The following is an 18,780-nucleotide window of genomic DNA, read 5'->3' as shown; positions in this document are numbered from 1 at the left end:
TTAGCACACCCTTTGTTCCTTTGTCATCTAACGGGCCTACCGCTTCCCTTGCTGGCTTCTTGCTTTTGATGTACTTGAAGAACTGTTTGTTGCTGGTTTTGATGTTCACAGCCATGTGTTCCTCATAATCCTTTTTTGCCTCCCTTACAGCTAACTTGCTTCTCTTTTGCCACCAGGAGGAATAGGAGAGGGACATTAGACTACCCTACTAATAGGACTCAAAATTGTGATACTGTATGATCAGTTCAAGACCCAATACCGTAAAAGCAGTGTTGATCCCTCATTGATTAACTATCTTTGGTTTCAGTGGATAAAGGAGACGAGATGAAAGGAAAAGATCTAGGATAGGACTGGACTGGATAGACGTTCCAGATGTAAACACAAGGAAAAGTTTTGTATTGAGTGTGCAGGGGGGTGGGATTGTAGGTTTAATAATCAGGGTCAGTTGTACCCAAGACCCCTTTCCCTCTTTTGTCTGAATACTGAATGGCTGCCATTGATGCCTGTAAGGAAAATCAAGGGCTATATGGGAAAGGAGAGAACCCAAGTAATGGAAAGAGTGGAAGAGAAGAGGTCAATCTGAGGTAAAACAAGCTGAAGAGAGGGAAGTGGACCTTCCCCTCAGTTTTTCTACAGTCTGGAATTTCACAAGCTTCTTCCTCGTGTGTGTGTGTGTGTGTGTGTGTGTGTGTGTGTGTGTGTCTCCTCAAGTAACAATCTTTGAAGCATCGAATATACGGGGAGAATAGAATGCAGCATGAGGTTGTGAAGCACTGAAGCATTAATTCAACACAGAACTTTCAAAAAAGGGGAAAAAATCACAAGATGGCAGCCCGGATCATTTCAAGGGAGTGAATGCAGACATACATTGTTATAAGGGGTGGGTGGTGGGTGGGGGTGGGTTGAATTTTTTTGGGAAATGTTTTGGGGGATTTGTGCAGAAAGGGGCCTTGCTAATTGTAGCACTGAAGGGTATGTTTGAATAGGGAAACAGTAAGTGGGGTGGTGAGGAGCAAACATTAATTTAGCACTAGAAGTCTCCTCTGAAATCAACAGTCAACCAGGGGAACTCCTCATTAAGGAGGGGAAAATATTGCAGCCTATCCATTGAAACAAATCAAGAAAAGAGATAGATCCTGACAGAGTTCTTGTGGTGTTCAAACAACACAGCCCCCCCCCCCCCGCTTTCTATCCTGACAGTTAAAAGAGTCAGAGGATCAATCAGAGCAATTGTAGCAGGCTGCCAGAGGTTCCGCCCATTGTGATGTGGAGCTTGTTGGTTGGACCCCGAGAAGGAAGGGAACAGCCAGGCCAAAAAAGAATAGTTCCAAAGCTCCGCCTCCTCTCAGAGCAGCAGAGATGTTGATCGGTTGGGCTGTGCTCATTTGCCTCTTGGAAGCTGGTATGTCCTTTTCTGGTACAGATTGCTGTAAAGGTTCTCCTCCAACCTTCTGTTTTCTAGTAAAATAACAAGTGCCCCCCCCCCCCCAATTTCTCCCACAGGATGCTCCAGTGAAGAGATCACTCAACCACTGAGCATGGTCCTGCAGGAAAACCAAACCGCCCTTCTCGAGTGTCACCCGATAAAAGGCCACAATGCCATGTACTGGTATCGTCAGAATGCAGGAGAGGGTTTGCAGCTCCTCTTTCATTTCTATTACCAAAGGCAACAAGAAACAGGCAAAATTTCAGATCGTTTCAGAGCTTACCAGCCCCAGAAGGACCGCTTGAACCTGAACATTTCTCAGGCAAAGCAAGAGGATTCAGCCGTGTATTTCTGTGCAAGCAGCCAAGACACAGCAGTTCAAAGCCCCCACCTCTTCCTACACAAACCTACTCCTTCGTGTATATTTGTGTGTGCGTGTGCTCTTACTTGTGTGGAAACAGAAATAACCAGTAGATATATGAGGCCTTTTACCAGACTTTTCTTACTGTTGTTATTTTATTTATTTCTGTCATTTATAGTCTGCCTTTCTCACTGTGGCGGATTTCGCAGTGTAGGTCAAAAAACGTCAACATGTTGGGACAGCCAGCAAACAGTGTAATAGGGGTTGGATTACAGGAACCTGAAGGCAAACTGAAATCGGAAACACAGCAGGGACGAACCTGAAGCAAAGCAAAGCGGCAAGATGCAGTCTTCATGGGAAACAGAGGTAGATCCTGTTCTCGTGGTGTTCATAAGGAATCCACCAGCTCTCTGTCCTCATCGTTAAAAGTAGCTCACTTTGATCCATTACCAAAAGAGCCAGTGAATTAATCAGAGCAATTAAAGCGGGACACCAGAGTCCCATTGTGATGCCACCCACGGAGCCCATTGGTTGGACCCTGAACAAGAGAGAAACATTGAAGTCAATAAAGAATAGCCCCGAAGCTCCGCCTCCTCTCAGATCAGCAAAGATGTGGATGGGTTGGGCTGTGCTCATTTATTTCTTGGAAGCTGGTATGTCCTTGTCTGCTTCAAAATGGTATCCTTTAGAAACTGCTCTAAAGATTCTCCTTCAAGCTTCTGTTTTCAAGTAAAGTTAACAAACAAGTGTGTTGTCCCCCCTCCCATTCCTCCCACAGGATACTCCAGTGAAGAGATCACTCAACCATTGAGCATGGTCCTGCAGGAAAACCGAACCGTCCTTCTCGAGTGTCACCAAAAAAAAGGCCATGATGTCATGTTCTGGTATCGTCAGAATGCAGGAGAGGGTTTGCAGCTCCTTTTTCATTTCTATTACCAAACGCAACAAGAAACAGGCAAAATTTCAGATCGCTTCAGGGCTTATCAGCCCCAGAAGGACCGCTTGAACCTGAACATTTCTCAGGCGAAGCGAGAGGATTCAGCCATGTATTTCTGTGCAAGCAGCCAAGACACAGCAGTTCAAAACCACCACCTCTTCCTGCACAAACCTACTCCTTCATCTATATTTGTGTGTGCGTGTGCTCTTACATGTGTGGAAACAGAATTAACCAGGAGATGTATGAGGCCCTGTCCTCGACTGTCCTTACTATTGTTATTTTATTTATTTCTGTCATTTATAGTCCACCTTTCTAACTGTGACAGCAGGTTTCACACTGTAGGTCAAAAAACGTCAACATGTTTGGACAGCCAGCAAACAGTGTAATAGGGTTTGGATTACAGGGACCTGAAGGCAAACTGAAATCTGAAACAGAGCAGAAACAAACCTGAAACAAAGCAGAAGCATTTAAACATGCTACATTAACTGATGCAGAAATTACATAGTAGAAGCAGGCATACTGCAGCAGACAGAACATGGAGTTCATCTGCAGCAGGAAGTCAATAAAGGGAGTGAGCTAATAACTTTTCTTCACCTCTGCCAGCTCAACCAGTGTCCCCCTCCTCTAGAGCAGGAAGGACATCCTTTCTGTAGTAGCATAATGGTTTACAACTACAGCACGTTGGCAGTCGGACAGCAGTACAACCACAGTGACATAGGTTTTTAGTGTGAGTGGCAGGATTGAATATGTCTATTTTTTAAGCTCTAAGGTGTTGGTCATTTATTGAGGTTTCTGCCTGCCAGCAGAGGGAGCTCTCACAACACGTGTGTGTGTGTGTGTGTGTGTGTGTGTGTGTGTGTGTGAGTGTGTGTGTGTGAGAGAGAGAGAGAGAGAGAGAAGGGTCTTTCAAAGTAAATGGTATAAGTGGTTTGCCATTGCCTTCTAGCACCTAAAGATTTATTGACCAGATGAGAGCCAATAAAACCTCAGTTTCCACCCATTTTAATGCCAAGTGGAAGCAAGCACTGAACTCGAATAAAACAGCTCAAAACCTGACCCTCCTCTCAGAGCAGCAGAGATGTGGATCTGTTGGGGTGTGCTCATTTGCATCCTGGAAATAGGCAAGTCCTTGGGTGGCTCAACACATTTTCACTTGTTTTCTACTAGAAGAAGTCTTTGCTTTTTATTTGAATTACCAACAAAAGTCTTTCTCTTTTTCTCCAAGGACATACAGAGGCTGAGATAACTCAGCAACCGAGTCTGGTCCTGCGGGAAAGCCAAATGGCCCAGATGACGTGTCTACAAACCATGGGTCACAATGCCATGTACTGGTACCGGCAGGATGCAGGACGGGGCTTGCAGCTCCTCTTTTCTTTCTATAATGGAGAACAACAATACAGGGATGTTTCTCAGCAACACAGAAATGGTTCTCAACGTTTCACAGCTGAACAGCCCCAGAACGACAAGTCTAACCTGAAGATTACCCATCTGGAGCAAAAGGATTCAGCTGTGTATTTTTGTGCCAGCAGTTTAGACACAGCATTTCAAAGCCACTTCCTTTTCCTACAAAAACCTCCATGTTGAGTGTATACCTGCGTGAGTGACCTTAGAGGGAATGAAATGTGTGTGTATAAAGTGCTGTCAAGTTGCAATGGATTTGAGATGAATCCAGCAAGGGGCTTTCAAAGCAAGGGACCCGCAGAGGTAGTTTGCCATTTCCTAGGGAATTAAATATTAAGGGAGAAATACTATTTCCCAAGAAATGGTTTCTTTCATAATGCTCATCTACGGATGTTGGGGGTGGGGGCTGGCAGGGGAGAATCAGTGTGTTGTGGTGGGAGACCTAACCCCTGCACCTGCCTATGTTTTTCTGAGAAAGTATGCCCTTCCATTCTTTTTGATTAATGTTATGAGGACAAAACAGAAGAGAGGACAACACTATAAGCAGCTATGGGTTCCCAGTGCGGAGCATGATGGGGTAGATTTTTTTTAATGGTGCTGTCCAAATATTGGGGTGCTGTGCAGTTTCCGGGCTGTATGGCCGTGTTCTAGCAGCATTCTCTCCTGACGTTTCACCTGCATCTGTGGCTGGCATCTTCAGAGGATCTGAAGAGGATCTGTGGCTCTGGACTACACCATATCAGATTGAAAGGAGGCGTTCATGCTTGAATATTCCTCCCTATTTAAAAAAATGCACAAACTGCATGTGGAAAACTAACATGCCTAGTGAATACTGTTAGAAGTGAAGGACTTTGCATGGTCTCCTGCCTAAGTGACAAACTCACTTATCAGTGAGTCAGATGGCTAGAGAGGGTCAAGACTCTGGGCACTTTTTCTCTACTTCTCTGACACTATCTCTTTGGTGTGTAGATTGCTACTCTCAGGGGACTTCTTCCTTCCTTCCTGCTTCTCCTCCACTCTCCATCATTCTTGCGCACGCTCCAGCAGAACTCTTCCTGTACCATACCTAAACCTTAGTTCCCACAAATGCTAGGTCACCTGGCCAGCCTGTGTCTAGGCTATACCACTTCAGATTGAAAGGGGGCAATGGTGGCTTTGAATATTCCTCCCTACTAAAAACAAACAAACCTGAACTGCATATTGAAAATTAATGTGCCTGAGTGAATACTAGGTTAGAAAATTTCCACCAGCATGCAGTGGTGTTTCTCCATAGGGACGAGGGGTACCCCTTGTCCCCGGCAGCATAACCAATAGGCGGTCCGCGATGAGGCGATCAGGGAAATGTCGGCCGGTGTTTCCCTCCCCCGCCTCCCCAGACTGCACCAGATCATGTGAAGCCAAGCACATAGCAGTCGGCAGCCTGCCTTAGCCACGCCCACCCTGGACGGTAGCCTCTCTGGGCCAGTCCCACCATTCAGACAAGCCACCAGAGTCGGAAGAGTGAGGCTCCCGCCCGCCGTGCCCTTGCCTCCTTCTCCTTCTCTCAGCGGCATGTGGTCGGAGGGATTTGCACAAACCTCCTCCCCTGCCTGAAAGTGACTGTAGCAGCGCATAAGGGAAGGAGAGGTGAGAGAAGGCCCGGGAGGAAGCAAGCAGCGGCAGCAGCAGGCAGCACAGGCACGTGGCAAAGAAGGCGGGCTTCGGGCTTTTGCCTTGAGAGTCCCTGCCAGATGCCGAATTCAACAGCCTGTGTCCCTCCTGGATGCAGCCACAGGAAGCAGGTTTGTTTTTTATCAATCCATCGGCCCATTGCTCCCCTCCCCTGGCATAACAACTGGCCTTAGAAGAGGCTTAGGAAGGGAGTGAGGAGAAAGAAGGGGGTTGCTGCTGGCTGGCAGGTGCTGGAAGCGCCGATACGACCTCGATGCACTTGCGAGGGAGGAGGGGGATCGCGGTTGCGCTTAAACTACACAGCCTCCCGTTCTGGGAAAAAAAGGAAGCAGAAGAACAGAAGGGGAGGCACCGGGAATTTGGCACACTCATCTGGGCCGTCGGTGCAGCCTGGTCAGCTCCCTCCCTGTATTTAGAGGCGCCTGAATAGGTGGGCATGGAGGGGGACTCCAGTCCTTGCAGGGCTTGTTGCTTCTCCACCAGGAAGGTTTGTTTAGTTTTGCTCCCCCTCCCCTGAGTATAACAACTGCGCGTAGAAGAAGGCTTAGGAAAGGGAGTGAGGGAGAAAGAAGGGGTTGCTGCTGGCTGGGTGCTATGGAGGCGCCGATTGCGACACCTCATGCACTTGCGGGGGAAGAGGGATGCGGCCGCTTCACCACGGCCTCCTGTTCTGAAGCAGAGAACGAGCGGGCGACAGCGCTTGAAGAGCTCTGGCTGGGAGAGGACTGGTGGAGTAGGCGAGCAAGCACACGCTCCACGGGGGTGCGGGGTGCATGCAGAAATGGCCGGGGCGCGTGAGCGGCCTGGTCAGCTCCCTCCCTTTATTTAGAAGCCCAAATGGGCGGGAATGGGAGGGGGACTCAGTCCTAACGGCGCTTGTTGGTTCTCCACCAGGAAGGTTTGTTTGAGATTTTTCCTCCGTGGGCCCATCGGCTCCTCCGCCCCAACAGGCAGTTTCGATTCCTTCCCTGCAATGGCTGGTGCCAGAGCACTTGTGGAGCAATATTAGTGGTTAGAAGCGGAGTGCAGGTAGTGATACAGAACCCCCCAAGGAAAACTTCAGGGGTGGTGGGGATGCCAGCTACGGCCTTATGATGAGGGGCTGGGACAAGGAAGGACCAAAGGAATCCTGGCAGGGAAGTTGTAGCAAAGCGGGAATCCCTGGCGGGGACACAGGCTGGCAAAGAGTTCCCACCCTGTACCAAACTAAGGAGTCTTCCTAGGGGGGGAGGGCACTTTGTGGGGGGGGGACACCCTGCTAGGAGGGGGCTCAGACGGAGGCACAGGAGATAGCCGCAGAGTGCGCTTTGTGCACTACTGATCCACAACCATATCCTGTTTAAAAATTCCAAATAGTGAAGTGCTTAAAAATTACGTGGATGGAACTGTGGTGCCCTCTTCACTTCTTTCCCAGCCAACCTCTTCCCCAGCCATCCTTTTAGGAGAGAAGCGACAGCAGCCCCCAGCTGAGGGTTGCTTGGCCCGAGCGAACTATCTCGCTTTCCAAGGAGGCCTGCCCAACTGGTTGGGAAAAGATCCAGCTGTTAAAAGAATTAAGAATCCACACCACTGCTTCTTCCCATCCCCAGTCTCACAATAGGAGGTTTAGGAGGGTCCAGAAAGTGTGTATTACTACAAAGATCTACCAGCATGATTTCTGAATTTCTAGCTTTATAACTCTGCAAAGAATAGAGATCTATTGAGGGTAGGGGGGGTGTTCAATGAAAGCTGAGAGTTGTTCGAGAGATCATGGCAAAGAATTTTAAGAACTTCAAGCGTACACTTTTGGAATACAAATTAAAGAGAACATTCCATTGGAGTTGCAACTGACTCATGACAATCCTAACTGCATGGAGCATTCCAGGCAAGAAACAGAAGGTGGTTAGCTATTGCTTTCCTCTGCATAGCAACCTGGTCTTCCTTGGTAGTCTCCTCCTGTATCAAAGTAGTGACCATGGGTGATCCTAACCAACCTCTAAAGTCCTGACAACCTTATGAACCTAACTGGGCTTCTAATCAGGATGGTGTGATAGCAATAGCAACAGCCAATGTTTCGCTTAAAAAAGCACTCTAGTGATACTGCACCAGAGGAAAGCGGGAATGCTGGAAATAATGGGTGACTCTCTGGGATGCAGTCACAGATAATTAAAATCTCAGATTAATCAGTTACCAATAAATGCCTTTGTATGTGTGTGTGTGTCTGTGGGGGGGGGGTGACTCTGTGCATGCCCACAGAGGGGGCTCTGAGTGCCACCTCTGGCACCCGTGCCATGGGTTCGCCACCACTGCTATACCGAGTCCTCCAATCTAAGCCCATGGACCACTGTATACTTGAGAGCCTGGCAAGGAAGGGGGTGGTGGTGACTACCACTCATCCTTGACAGCTGGAGTAAGAAGCTGTCTGGGGGTGATTTTTTGAGTAGATTTGCATGCTAAATACCCACTTGCACCTCGGCTGGGAGCTGTTTCTCAGGCTAACAACCTACCTCATAAGGGTTGGTGTGAGGGACAAAATTAGGGAAAAGAACATTTGATTGGGGAGAGAGCCATGTGCCCATGTTAAGTGCTGGGGCTGGGAGGTGTTTTGTGAGAGATGACGCTGACATCTCGTTTGGCCAAATGTTTTGCTGGGGGGTGATTTGTGAGAGATTTTACATGCTTACTTGCACTGCCTGGCTTGGAGGAATGTGGCAGCTACTTTCCCTTCTGCCTAGGGACGACTGCTGTAGTAAAACATTTTGAAAGCATTTTAAAAAAATTGTCTAAATGTTTGATTTTTGCTGAGTGGTATAGACTATTGCTGTGTTGGGGCATGTTCTATGGTGATTTAGAAATGACCTGGTGCAAAAAATCATTGCTTGCCAGTTTGTGGGGAAATGGCCACCCCCACACACCCGAGGCGCCAAACTCAAGTTTTGTCCCCGGGCTCCAGTCTACCTAGCTACACCTCTGCCAGCATGCATTTTGGAATGTTTGCAGTACCAGTCAGTAATTCAGTCATATGAGTCCTCATGTAGTTCTGCACTTTGGATGTAGAATGAAGCCCTCATCCAAGAGGAACTGGAAATCTCCCAGAATTACAACCAATTTCCAGGCTACAGAGTTAAGTTCTCCTGCAGAAAATAGTTGCTTTGGAGAGTTACCGTCCCCATGCAATCCGTTTCAATACTCGAAGAGAGCCTGTTAACTGGAGTCGAGTTGTGAATTTCCTGTTGGGGTCTGACAATCCGGTATTAAAACTGATCTCCAGATGACAGAGATTAGTTGCCCTGGATAAAATAGCTGCTTTGGAGGGTAAAAGTTATGGCATTGTACCCTGATAAGCCACCTTTCTTCCCCAAACTCCACCCTCCCTAGGCTCCACCCCCCAAAATCTGTTGCAGTTTCCAATCCAGAGATGGCAACCCCATGCTGGACTCTGAGCGGCAAGTAACACAACAAACCCAAATGAAGTGCAAGTCAAAACTTTACCCTGCTCCTACAGGGACAAAAATGTGGATCGGGTGGGGTTTGCTCCTGTGCATCCTGAAGACTGGTAAGTCTTTTTAGGGCTAAAAAGGTTAATCTCCAGAGGATGCTCTCACGTTTCAAATCTGAGCTGATATTGCAATCAACTCTTTCTCCCTCTCTGCCCCAGGAAGTTCCAGTGAAGTGATCACTCAGCAACTGAGGCTGGTTCTGCAAGAAGGTCAACATGCCCAGCTTGAGTGCTATCCAATTACAGGGCACACAGTCATGTACTGGTACCAGCAGAATTCAGGGCAAGGGCCACAGCTTCTCTTTATGTTTCAGAATAACGAACTGTTACACATTGGTGAGAGGCATGAACGTTTGACAGCAGAGTGGCCCCAGGCAGGAAGCTGTAAACTGAACATTTCATCTGTGAAACGAGAGGATTCATCAGTGTATCTTTGTGCAAGCAGCCGAGACACAGCGCTTCAAACTCACCTCCTCTTCCTACAGAAACCTCAGTATGTGAAATGTGTGAGGCTGGGAAGGTTAAGCAAACCCTCTTTCTTGCTCTCTCCCTTACATTCCCATAGTCTCATCAAATTTAGGTTTGGGCCTATACATTTCCTGTGGCCCATCATTCTTGTACAAATGAGTGAGGGAAGATGTGAAAACTCTTCGCAAGTGAGAGAAATGGCTACTCCCTTGCAGAAGAACAGAACTGATCATCACTCAAAGATCACAAGAGATATTACTTTTTGAGTTGGCCAACATCCGAGAGTGCCCTGGAGTTCTTGTAGCATTACAATTGATCTTCAGATGCAAAGTTAAGTTCCCTAGGGCAAGGGATTGCTTTGGAGAGTAGGCTTTATGGAGTTATGTACTGCTGAGGTCCCTCCCCAAATCCCACTGACACTAGGCTCCAGCCTCAAATATCTGCTAATTTCCCTATCCAAAGTTTACAAGCCTATGGACCAGCTTTGCTTATGCTCGGGGATGACCCCTTAACTCTGGGGGATGGCAGTTGCTTGGTAGTATTATCAAGGTAAGAGTGGGAAGCTCCATCTGTCTCCTTTTCCTATCCTCCACCCCACCCCTCTACTGATTTTCTTGATGTAAAGTGATCATGTGTAAGTCTCACCATTTACAATCTATGGGTACTAATACCAGTCACGACTGCAGAACACTCTCTTTACCACAGCTAACCTCCTTTCTCACAAACAGCAGGTCATGTAAGCCATTTACACACAGGTTTCTCCACACGGCAAACCTACCTTCTAGTCGGGGCAGATTTTCAATTATGCAACATATATTCACTACATTATGCGAGTGTGACTTTCACATAATGGTCCCAAAGCAGCTGCGCTTTTGATGGGTGAAAGCATGAATCTTCCCAATTTGAGCAAACTGCAACCTTTTCCTACAATTTGCCAGAAATCCGAACCTACATGTGTGCACCATGCTTGCCTTGGGTTTGTTTCACTCCTCCCTCCCAGCTTTTCCCCACTCATGATACCCTTTCCATCTACCTAGAGAGTGTTGTGTCAGGCCAGAAGAATAAAATTTGGTCAAGATCACCCTAATCAGCTAATATAGAGTGACCATTAGTAGAATTAATATAGTAGCCTTATTAACAGTAGTACTATCAGAAAGGCTCTTTCTTTATAAAGCCTTAGCCCTATATTATTAAATATATATTGAACCAAATATATTTTCTTCTTTCACAAGGGAACAAATTCTTTAATCGCATCCCAGCAAGCCTTTACCACAGTCCCATTCTAAAATGCAAAATCACTGTGCTAATGTTATATCTGTGCTCAAAGACTCAGAGGACAAATAAGAGAGTTTGAGGCAAGAGATCTAAGTATAAAAGATCAGTAGTTTATTAGAATACCTCCTGCAGCAAAGGTATCCCTTCCAGGGCAGAGGCAAAATGACAGAGAAAAGGTACAGTTTATATAGGATTTTCACTATATTGGTTACATCATTGATTACATTTCAAAGCATTCCTAAGCTTGTCAGAAGTTGCAATAAACAGTTATTTACAGCAAGGTTGCTCCTCTCCCTCACCATGTGCAGATGCTATTATCAATACAAATTGCAACAGAGTCACTGGATCACATCAAACAGGGGTATCGGAATAATAAAGAAAAGTATTTATGCATATACAACATCCTTGAGAAACAGATAACAAACACCAAGTTCTGAGATAGTTTGGAGTCAGATATATTGACTCTTGGGGTGTGACAATCTGCATGTCACAGGGACACAGTATTTGGATACCAGAGGCTGACTGATATGTGGCCAGGGTCTTTCTTCAGCACTGAACTGATTTTCCACAATAAACTGATAAAAAAACCCACTGAATTACTTCCCTAATTTTCTAAAATTTCTTCTCACAAGATACAGCTCATATTTTCTCCCATTAATCTGTTTCACATTCAACATTTTCCATATTCTAATTTACACCCATAATTTCTACCATATATTTCACTTTCCACAATTAGTTTTAATTTTGAAAATAATATGCATAACACATTTTCCATTTATCATGGAATCTGTTCATCTGTTTCTTATTCACGAAACTGGTTAGCTTTGCTACTATTATGTACTCCATCAATTTGTTTTCCCAGTCCTCTTGACAGGAGCAAGGCAGTGAAAGAGATGATTAGCATGAAAAAAGGAGGTAGCTCCTGAGCTAGCTCTTCTCCGGTTAAACAAGGATCCCTGAATTCTCAGGTCTGGTCTAAACATGCCGCAGAATGAGGTAGACTTGAGGTGGCAGAGGGCTGAGGCAGTAACATACACTGTACTGTTAGGCCCCTTCTGCACATGCAGAATAATGCACATTCAATCCACTTTCACAATTGTTTGCAAGTGGATTTTGTTATTCCGCACAGTAAAATCCAGATGCAAAGTGCATTGGAAGTGGATTGAAAGTGCATTATTCTGCATGTGCAGAAGGGGCCTTAGTCTGTAGGGGACATGGATTACATTTTTCAGGATGCCCCAACATCAGTAATTGCCTGTAAGTGGAACTCTAGCAACATTCAAGAAGCTAGGCTACAACCTTCTATTTTGATGTACTCTTGTTAAATCTCTCTCTCTCTCTCTCTCTCTCTCTGTGTGTGTGTGTGTGTGTGTGTGTGTGTGTGTGTGTGTGTATTATACACACACACACACATTATATATAATGGAAATTTTTACGTTGGGAAGGTTTTTTTTAAAAAAAAGAGAACCTCCCCACATACCTCTGAAGTGGTAGACTCCATCCCACCACATCAGAAATCTATCCCCTTGTTCTTTTGGAGGCTTAGGCCACACCTCAATTCCAATAATTAAAAAATGTTTGCACCGGTTAATTAGCCAAGGGATTCATGGATTTATCAATGAATCAAAGGAGACGGCCCCAGTGTCACGCATTTCAAGGCTGCAAGTGGAGCCCATTAACTGCAGGGGGAGCTGGTGGTTTCCCAAAATTGTTATTGATCTCCAGATGACAGAGATCAATCCCCCTGGAGAAAAATGGCTGCTTTCGAAGATGAATTCTATGTCATTATACCCAGCCAAGATCCCAGCCTTCCCCAAAGCCTTCCTTCCTTTGCATCCACCCTCAAAATCTCCTGGAATTTCCCTATTCGAAGGCAGCCATTCTGTGTTGGCTCCAGAGGAAGGAAGTAACACACCAGACCCAAATAAGGTACAAGTCAGACGCTTACCCTGCTGTCTTAGAAACAGAGATGTGGATCGGCTGGGGTGTGCTCCTTTGCCTCCTGGAAGTTGGTAAGTATTTGTGGGGCTCAAAAGGTTACTCTTCAGAAGGTGTTCTCAAGTTTCACATCTGAGCTGGTGTTTTCAACTGATATTACTACCATCAAGTTTTTCTCTCTCTCTTTTCCTCTCAGGAGCCTCCAGTGAAGTGATCACTCAGCAACCAAGCCTGGTTTTGCAGGAAAATCAACCTGCCCAACTTGAGTGCTACCCAATTAAAGGGCACAATGCCATGTATTGGTACCGGCAGGATGCAGGGCAGGGGCCACAGCTTCTCTTTTTTTTCCAGAATAAAGAATCAATAGATACCGGCAAGACTCTGCCGCGTTTCACAGCAGAGTGGCCCCAGTCAGGGAGCTGCAAACTGAAGATTTCGTCCGTGAAGCCAGAGGATTCATCTGTGTATCTCTGTGCCAGCAGCCTAGGCACAGCACTTCAAAGTCACCTTCTCTTCCTACAAAAACCTCAGTGTGTGTGATGTGTGAGGCTGAGACCTGATGTTAGGAGAGAAATGTTGGCTGGGAAAGTTATGCAAACCCCCTTCTGTGCTCTCTTCCATGCACGTGCGCATGCATGTAAAATGCCATGAAGCCACAGTCAACTTATGGTAACACCAGCAAGGGACTTTCAAGGTAGGAGAGAGAAGAGGTTTGCCATTGCCTTCCTGTGTGGAGTGGTTCTGTGGTGGTAACCCTTCCCAGTACTGACCTGCTTCGTTTTTGTGATCTGACAACATTGAGCCATGCTTCCTTGCTCTCTCCCACACATTTCCATAATCTCATCATTTGGGGCTATAAATTTCCCGTGGCAAAGTCTGTTCCTGCCCAAGTGATTGAAAGACAGAGTAAATATGCTTCACAAGTGAGGAAAATGGCAACTCCCCTACAGAAAAACAGAACAGAATCCCTCACAAGGACCAAGAGAGACAAGTAACTCTCCCAGGAGAGATGTGGACCCAGGAGAGATGGTGCACGAAAAACAGTTACTGTCTATCTACACATGCGCGCGGTGACATAGCTCCACAAAAAAAAAAGTTTAAAAAAATTCCCACCCCAGCACAGTGCAACAGCCAATCAGGACAAGGAAGAAAGAGCCGCTGAGCAGATCGCACGTTCGATCGTGAGATTGTGGGGATTGCTGCGCTGTTTGAAAGCGTGATAGACATGGATGTTCTCATCACACACACACTGCAGTGGGAGGGTAAAGCCTCGATGAAAAGGTGCCGATTCTTTTGAAACCTGGTTGTATATAGATTTAATTTCTCAGTTGGAAATGGCCTGAGTCTGAACTAATATACAGATTAGAAAGGCAACAAGTAACCCAAGCAAGCTAAGTGGGGGGCAGGTTTTTTAGTTGGCTGCAATTGTCTCAATACAGTCAACATATTGCCCATCCCGGAATATTTGGACCGTGCGGAAACAGCCTTGCAGAAGAAGAGGAGGAGTTTGGATTTATACCCCTTTCTCTCTTCTGAGGAGTCTCAAGGCAGTTTACAATCTCCTTTTCCATTCGCTCCTCACAACAGACACCTTGTGAGGTAGACAGGGCTGAAAGAATTCTGACAGAACTGTGACTAGCCCAAGATCATCCAGCAAGCTTCATGTATAGGAGTGGGGAAACAAACCTAGTTTACCAGATAAGGATCCACTGCTCACGTGGAGGAGTGGGGAATCAAACCTGGTTCTCCAGATTAGAGTCCACCTGCCCTTAACTGTTGGCATAAGCAACTTCTCTATGCCTGGACAATGGGGGGCGCTATGTATCTCTAAGCTGTTCTATTGTTTGCTCTCCATGTCTGGGGTCCAGCCACCCACTCCTCCTTCTTCACCGTGCAGCCATTTTCTTTCTTCTTCTCCTTTGTACCAAGCACAATGGTAATATGCTTGGTACCTGTTCCTGTTCGGGATTTCCCACAGAAGCAGATCACACTGGCACATACATAATGGTGCGTTAGAGTGCCCACTTGTTATAGGGAGCAGCAGTGGCGTAGGAGGTTAAGAGCAGGTCCACTCTGATCTGGAGGAACCGGGTTTGATTCCCTGCTCTGAGCTGTGGAGGCTTATCTGGGGAATTCAGATTAGTCTGTGCACTCCCACACACGCCAGCTGGGTGACCTTGAGCTAGTCACAGTTCTTCTGAGCTCTCTCAGCCTCACCTACCTCACAGGGTGTTTGTTGTGAGGCGGGAAGAGCAAGGAGATTGTAAGCCCCTTTGAGTCTCCTATAGGAGAGAAAGGGGGGATATAAATCCAAACTCCTCCTCCTGTTTAGACTAGGGTTTCTTTCTATCTACCTTTCACCTGGAACAATGTCTGTGATGCAAAGTTACTTGAAATAAATGTAAGTTTTCCTTTTTTGCATATATTTGATTGGAAGAGCTTCTTTAATGCACTCACACACAGGCCTGGGCTGATCCACATCCAAGTAACTCCAACATTAATCTCTGCACCACACTGGCAAACAAACCTTCATGCTGCACTATGAAAAGTAGCGTGGGGAAATGAGTTCCAGCATAAAATGGCAGACTTCCTACATTGCATTCCAATGGATTTTTTATATGGCAAATTCAAATTTGATCCCTATGTCCTCATTGAGTGCGCAGTCTGAAGTGGCGCTATCTAAGGAATGTAGCACCCTGTTATTTCTCTGTGCAGAAAGATGTTGTCAGAGCTCCAACAACCCCAGATGTACCACTGCAAGAAGATGACAAGGAAGGACTCAGAAGTATGGGTGGAGCAATGTGGCAAAGACAAAGATGGCTGCATAGTATCCTTTCCTCTCTTACATCTAATCCTAGATTCTCCCTCCCGCAAGGTGTGGATTCATTCATATATGCGCAAATGCAGTTTTGATATGGGCATCTTTGCTCATCACAGGTGAAAAAAGAAGCAGAGACATTACATTTTAATGCAAATGATCACAAATTAAAAAAGTTTGCACTGGTTAATTAGCTAAGGGATTGATGGATTGATCAATGAAACAAAGGGGACGGCCCCAGTGTCACTCATTTCAAGGCTGCAAGTAGAGCCGATTAACTGCAGGGGGAGCTGGTGGTTTCCCAAAATTGCTATTGATCTCTGGATGACAGAGATCAATCCCCCTGGAGAAAATGGCTACTTTGGAGGATGGACTTTATGGCAGTATGCCCAGCTGAGGTCCGAGCCTTCTCCAAAGCCTGCTAAGATCCACCCTCAAAATCTCCTGTAATTTCCCTATTTGGAGAGAGCAATTCTGTGTTGGACCCTGAGGAGGAAGTAACACACCAGACTCAAATAAGGTGCAAGTCAGAAGCTTACCCTGCTGTCAGAGAAACAGAGATGTGGATTGGCTGGGGTGTGCTCCTTTGCCTCCTGGAATTTGGTAAGTGTTTGGAGGGCTCAAAAGGTTACTCTTCAGAGGGTGTTTTCAAATTTCACATCAGAGCTGCTGTTTTTAATTGATATTACTACCATCAAGTTTTTCTCTCTCTTTTTCTCTCAGGAAGCTCCAGTGAAGTGATCACTCAGCAACCAAGCCTGGTTTTGGAGGAAAATCAACCTGCCCAACTTGAGTGCTACCCAATTAAAGGGCACGATGCCATGTATTGGTACCGGCAGGATGCAGGGCAGGGGCCACAGCTTCTCTTTATGTTTCGGAGTAAAGAATCAATAGATACCGGCAAGACTCTGCCGCGTTTCACAGCAGAGTGGCCCCAGTCAGGGAGCTGCAAACTGAAGATTTCATCCGTGAAGCAGGAGGATTCGTCAGTGTATCTCTGTGCCAGCAGCCTAGGCACAGCACTTCAAAGTCACTTTCTCTTCCTACAAAAACCTCAGTGTGTGTGAGAGGTTGAGACCTGATGTTAGGAGAGAAATGTTGGCTGGGAAAGTTATGCAAACCCGCTTCTGTGCTCTTCTCTCTCTCTCTCTCTCTCTCTCCCTCCCTCCCTCCCTCTGTGTGTGTGTGTGTGTATGTGTGTGAGTGTGTGTGAAGTGCCATCAAATCGCAGCCAACTTATGGTAACAGTGACACCAGCAATGATGTTACTTCTGAAGTGGTAGACTCCGTCCCACCACCTCAGAACCCTATTGCCTTGTTCTGCTTTAGACTATGACCACACCTCAATTCCAATAATTAAAAAATGTTTGCACTGGTTAATTAGCCAAGGGATTAATGGATTGATTATGAATCAAAGGGGACAGCCCCAGTGTCACTCATTTCAAGGCTGCAAGTGGAGCCCATTAACTGCAGGGGAAGCTGGTGATTTCCCAAAATTGCTGTTGATCTCCAGATGACAGAGATCAATCCCCTTGGAAAAAATGGCTGCTTTGGAGGGTGGACTCTATGGCATTATGTCCAGCTGAGATCCCAGCCTCCCCCAAAGCCTGCTAAGATCCACCCTCAAAATCTCCTGGAATTTCTCTATTCAAAGGCAGCAATTCTGTGCTGGCTCCGGAGGAAGGAAGTAACACACCAGCCCCAAATGAGGTGGAAGTCAGAGGCTTACCCTGCTATCAGAGAAACAGAGATGTGGATCGGCTGGGGTGTGCTCCTTTGCCTCCTGGAAGTTGGTAAGTATTTGGGGGACTTTTTATGCCTATTAAAGGTTAATAAAGATAAAGAAAGATTTGGGGGACTTCTTACACCTTCAGAGGGTGTTCTCAAGTTTCACATCTGAGCTGGTGTTTTCAACTGATATTACTACCATCAAGTTTTTCTCTCTCTCCTTTCCTCTCAGGAAGCTCCAGTGAAGTGATCACTCAGCAACCAAGCCTGGTTTTGCAGAAAGACCAACCTGCCCAACTTGAGTGTTACCCAATTAAAGGGCACAATGACATGTATTGGTACCGACAGGATGCAGGGCAGGAGCCGCAGCTTCTCTTTATGTTTCGGAGTAAAGAATCAATAGATACCGGCAAGACTCTGCCACGTTTCACAGCAGAGTGGCCCCAGTCAGGGAGCTGCAAACTGAAGATTTCGTCTGTGAAGCCAGAGGATTCGTCGGTGTATCTCTGTGCCAGCAGCCTAGGCACAGCACTTCAAAGTCACCTTCTCTTCGTACAAAAACCTCAGTGTGTGTGATGTGTGAGGCTGAGACCTGATGTTAGGAGAGAAACGTTGACTGGGAAAGTTATGCAACCCCCCCCTTCTGTGCTCTCTCCTGTGTGTGTGTAAAGTGCCACCAAGTCGCAGACGACTTATGGTAACACCAGCCAGGGGCTTTCAAGGGGCTTTTGATCAGTCTCTTCACTCCCAGAGGTAGAGCTAACCACTCTGACACACTACCAGGCTGAGCTACCTTTTGCTATGTCTGCTATGTTGCCTGATGCAAAACAAAAAAAAGGGCGGGGGGAACCAAATGTAACCCTACAAACTGGTATTAAATACCCGAAAGGTCATTAAATACCCATAAATTATGAGGATCAGTAAATATATAACTAAGTATGAAAAACACATATTAATTACAAATTAAAATCATCAGCATATTATAAAAGGCCCACAATAGCCTGCCTTATGTATACAATATCACAATGAGAATACACAAAGGGGTACTATGGGACACCTTTTTTGACCTCATAATCAGATGCGTTTCCACCTGCTGGTCTTCCTCAGTGGTCAAAAGGGATACAATAATACAGTGTATTAACTACCAGACTACAAACTACAATTATAACATTTTATGACTGAAACTAATAATTAGAAAGTTGTTTAAAATTGGCACTCAGGTATTCCGCACAGAGTCATGTAATCTTAAATGCAATGTGCCAATCACGCCCAATTCTGC

This window comes from Sphaerodactylus townsendi, linkage group LG07 (assembly GCF_021028975.2).
Source record: "Sphaerodactylus townsendi isolate TG3544 linkage group LG07, MPM_Stown_v2.3, whole genome shotgun sequence".
NCBI classification, from domain to species: Eukaryota; Metazoa; Chordata; class Lepidosauria; order Squamata; family Sphaerodactylidae; genus Sphaerodactylus; species Sphaerodactylus townsendi.
Note: the sequence above shows the minus strand (reverse complement) of the source record.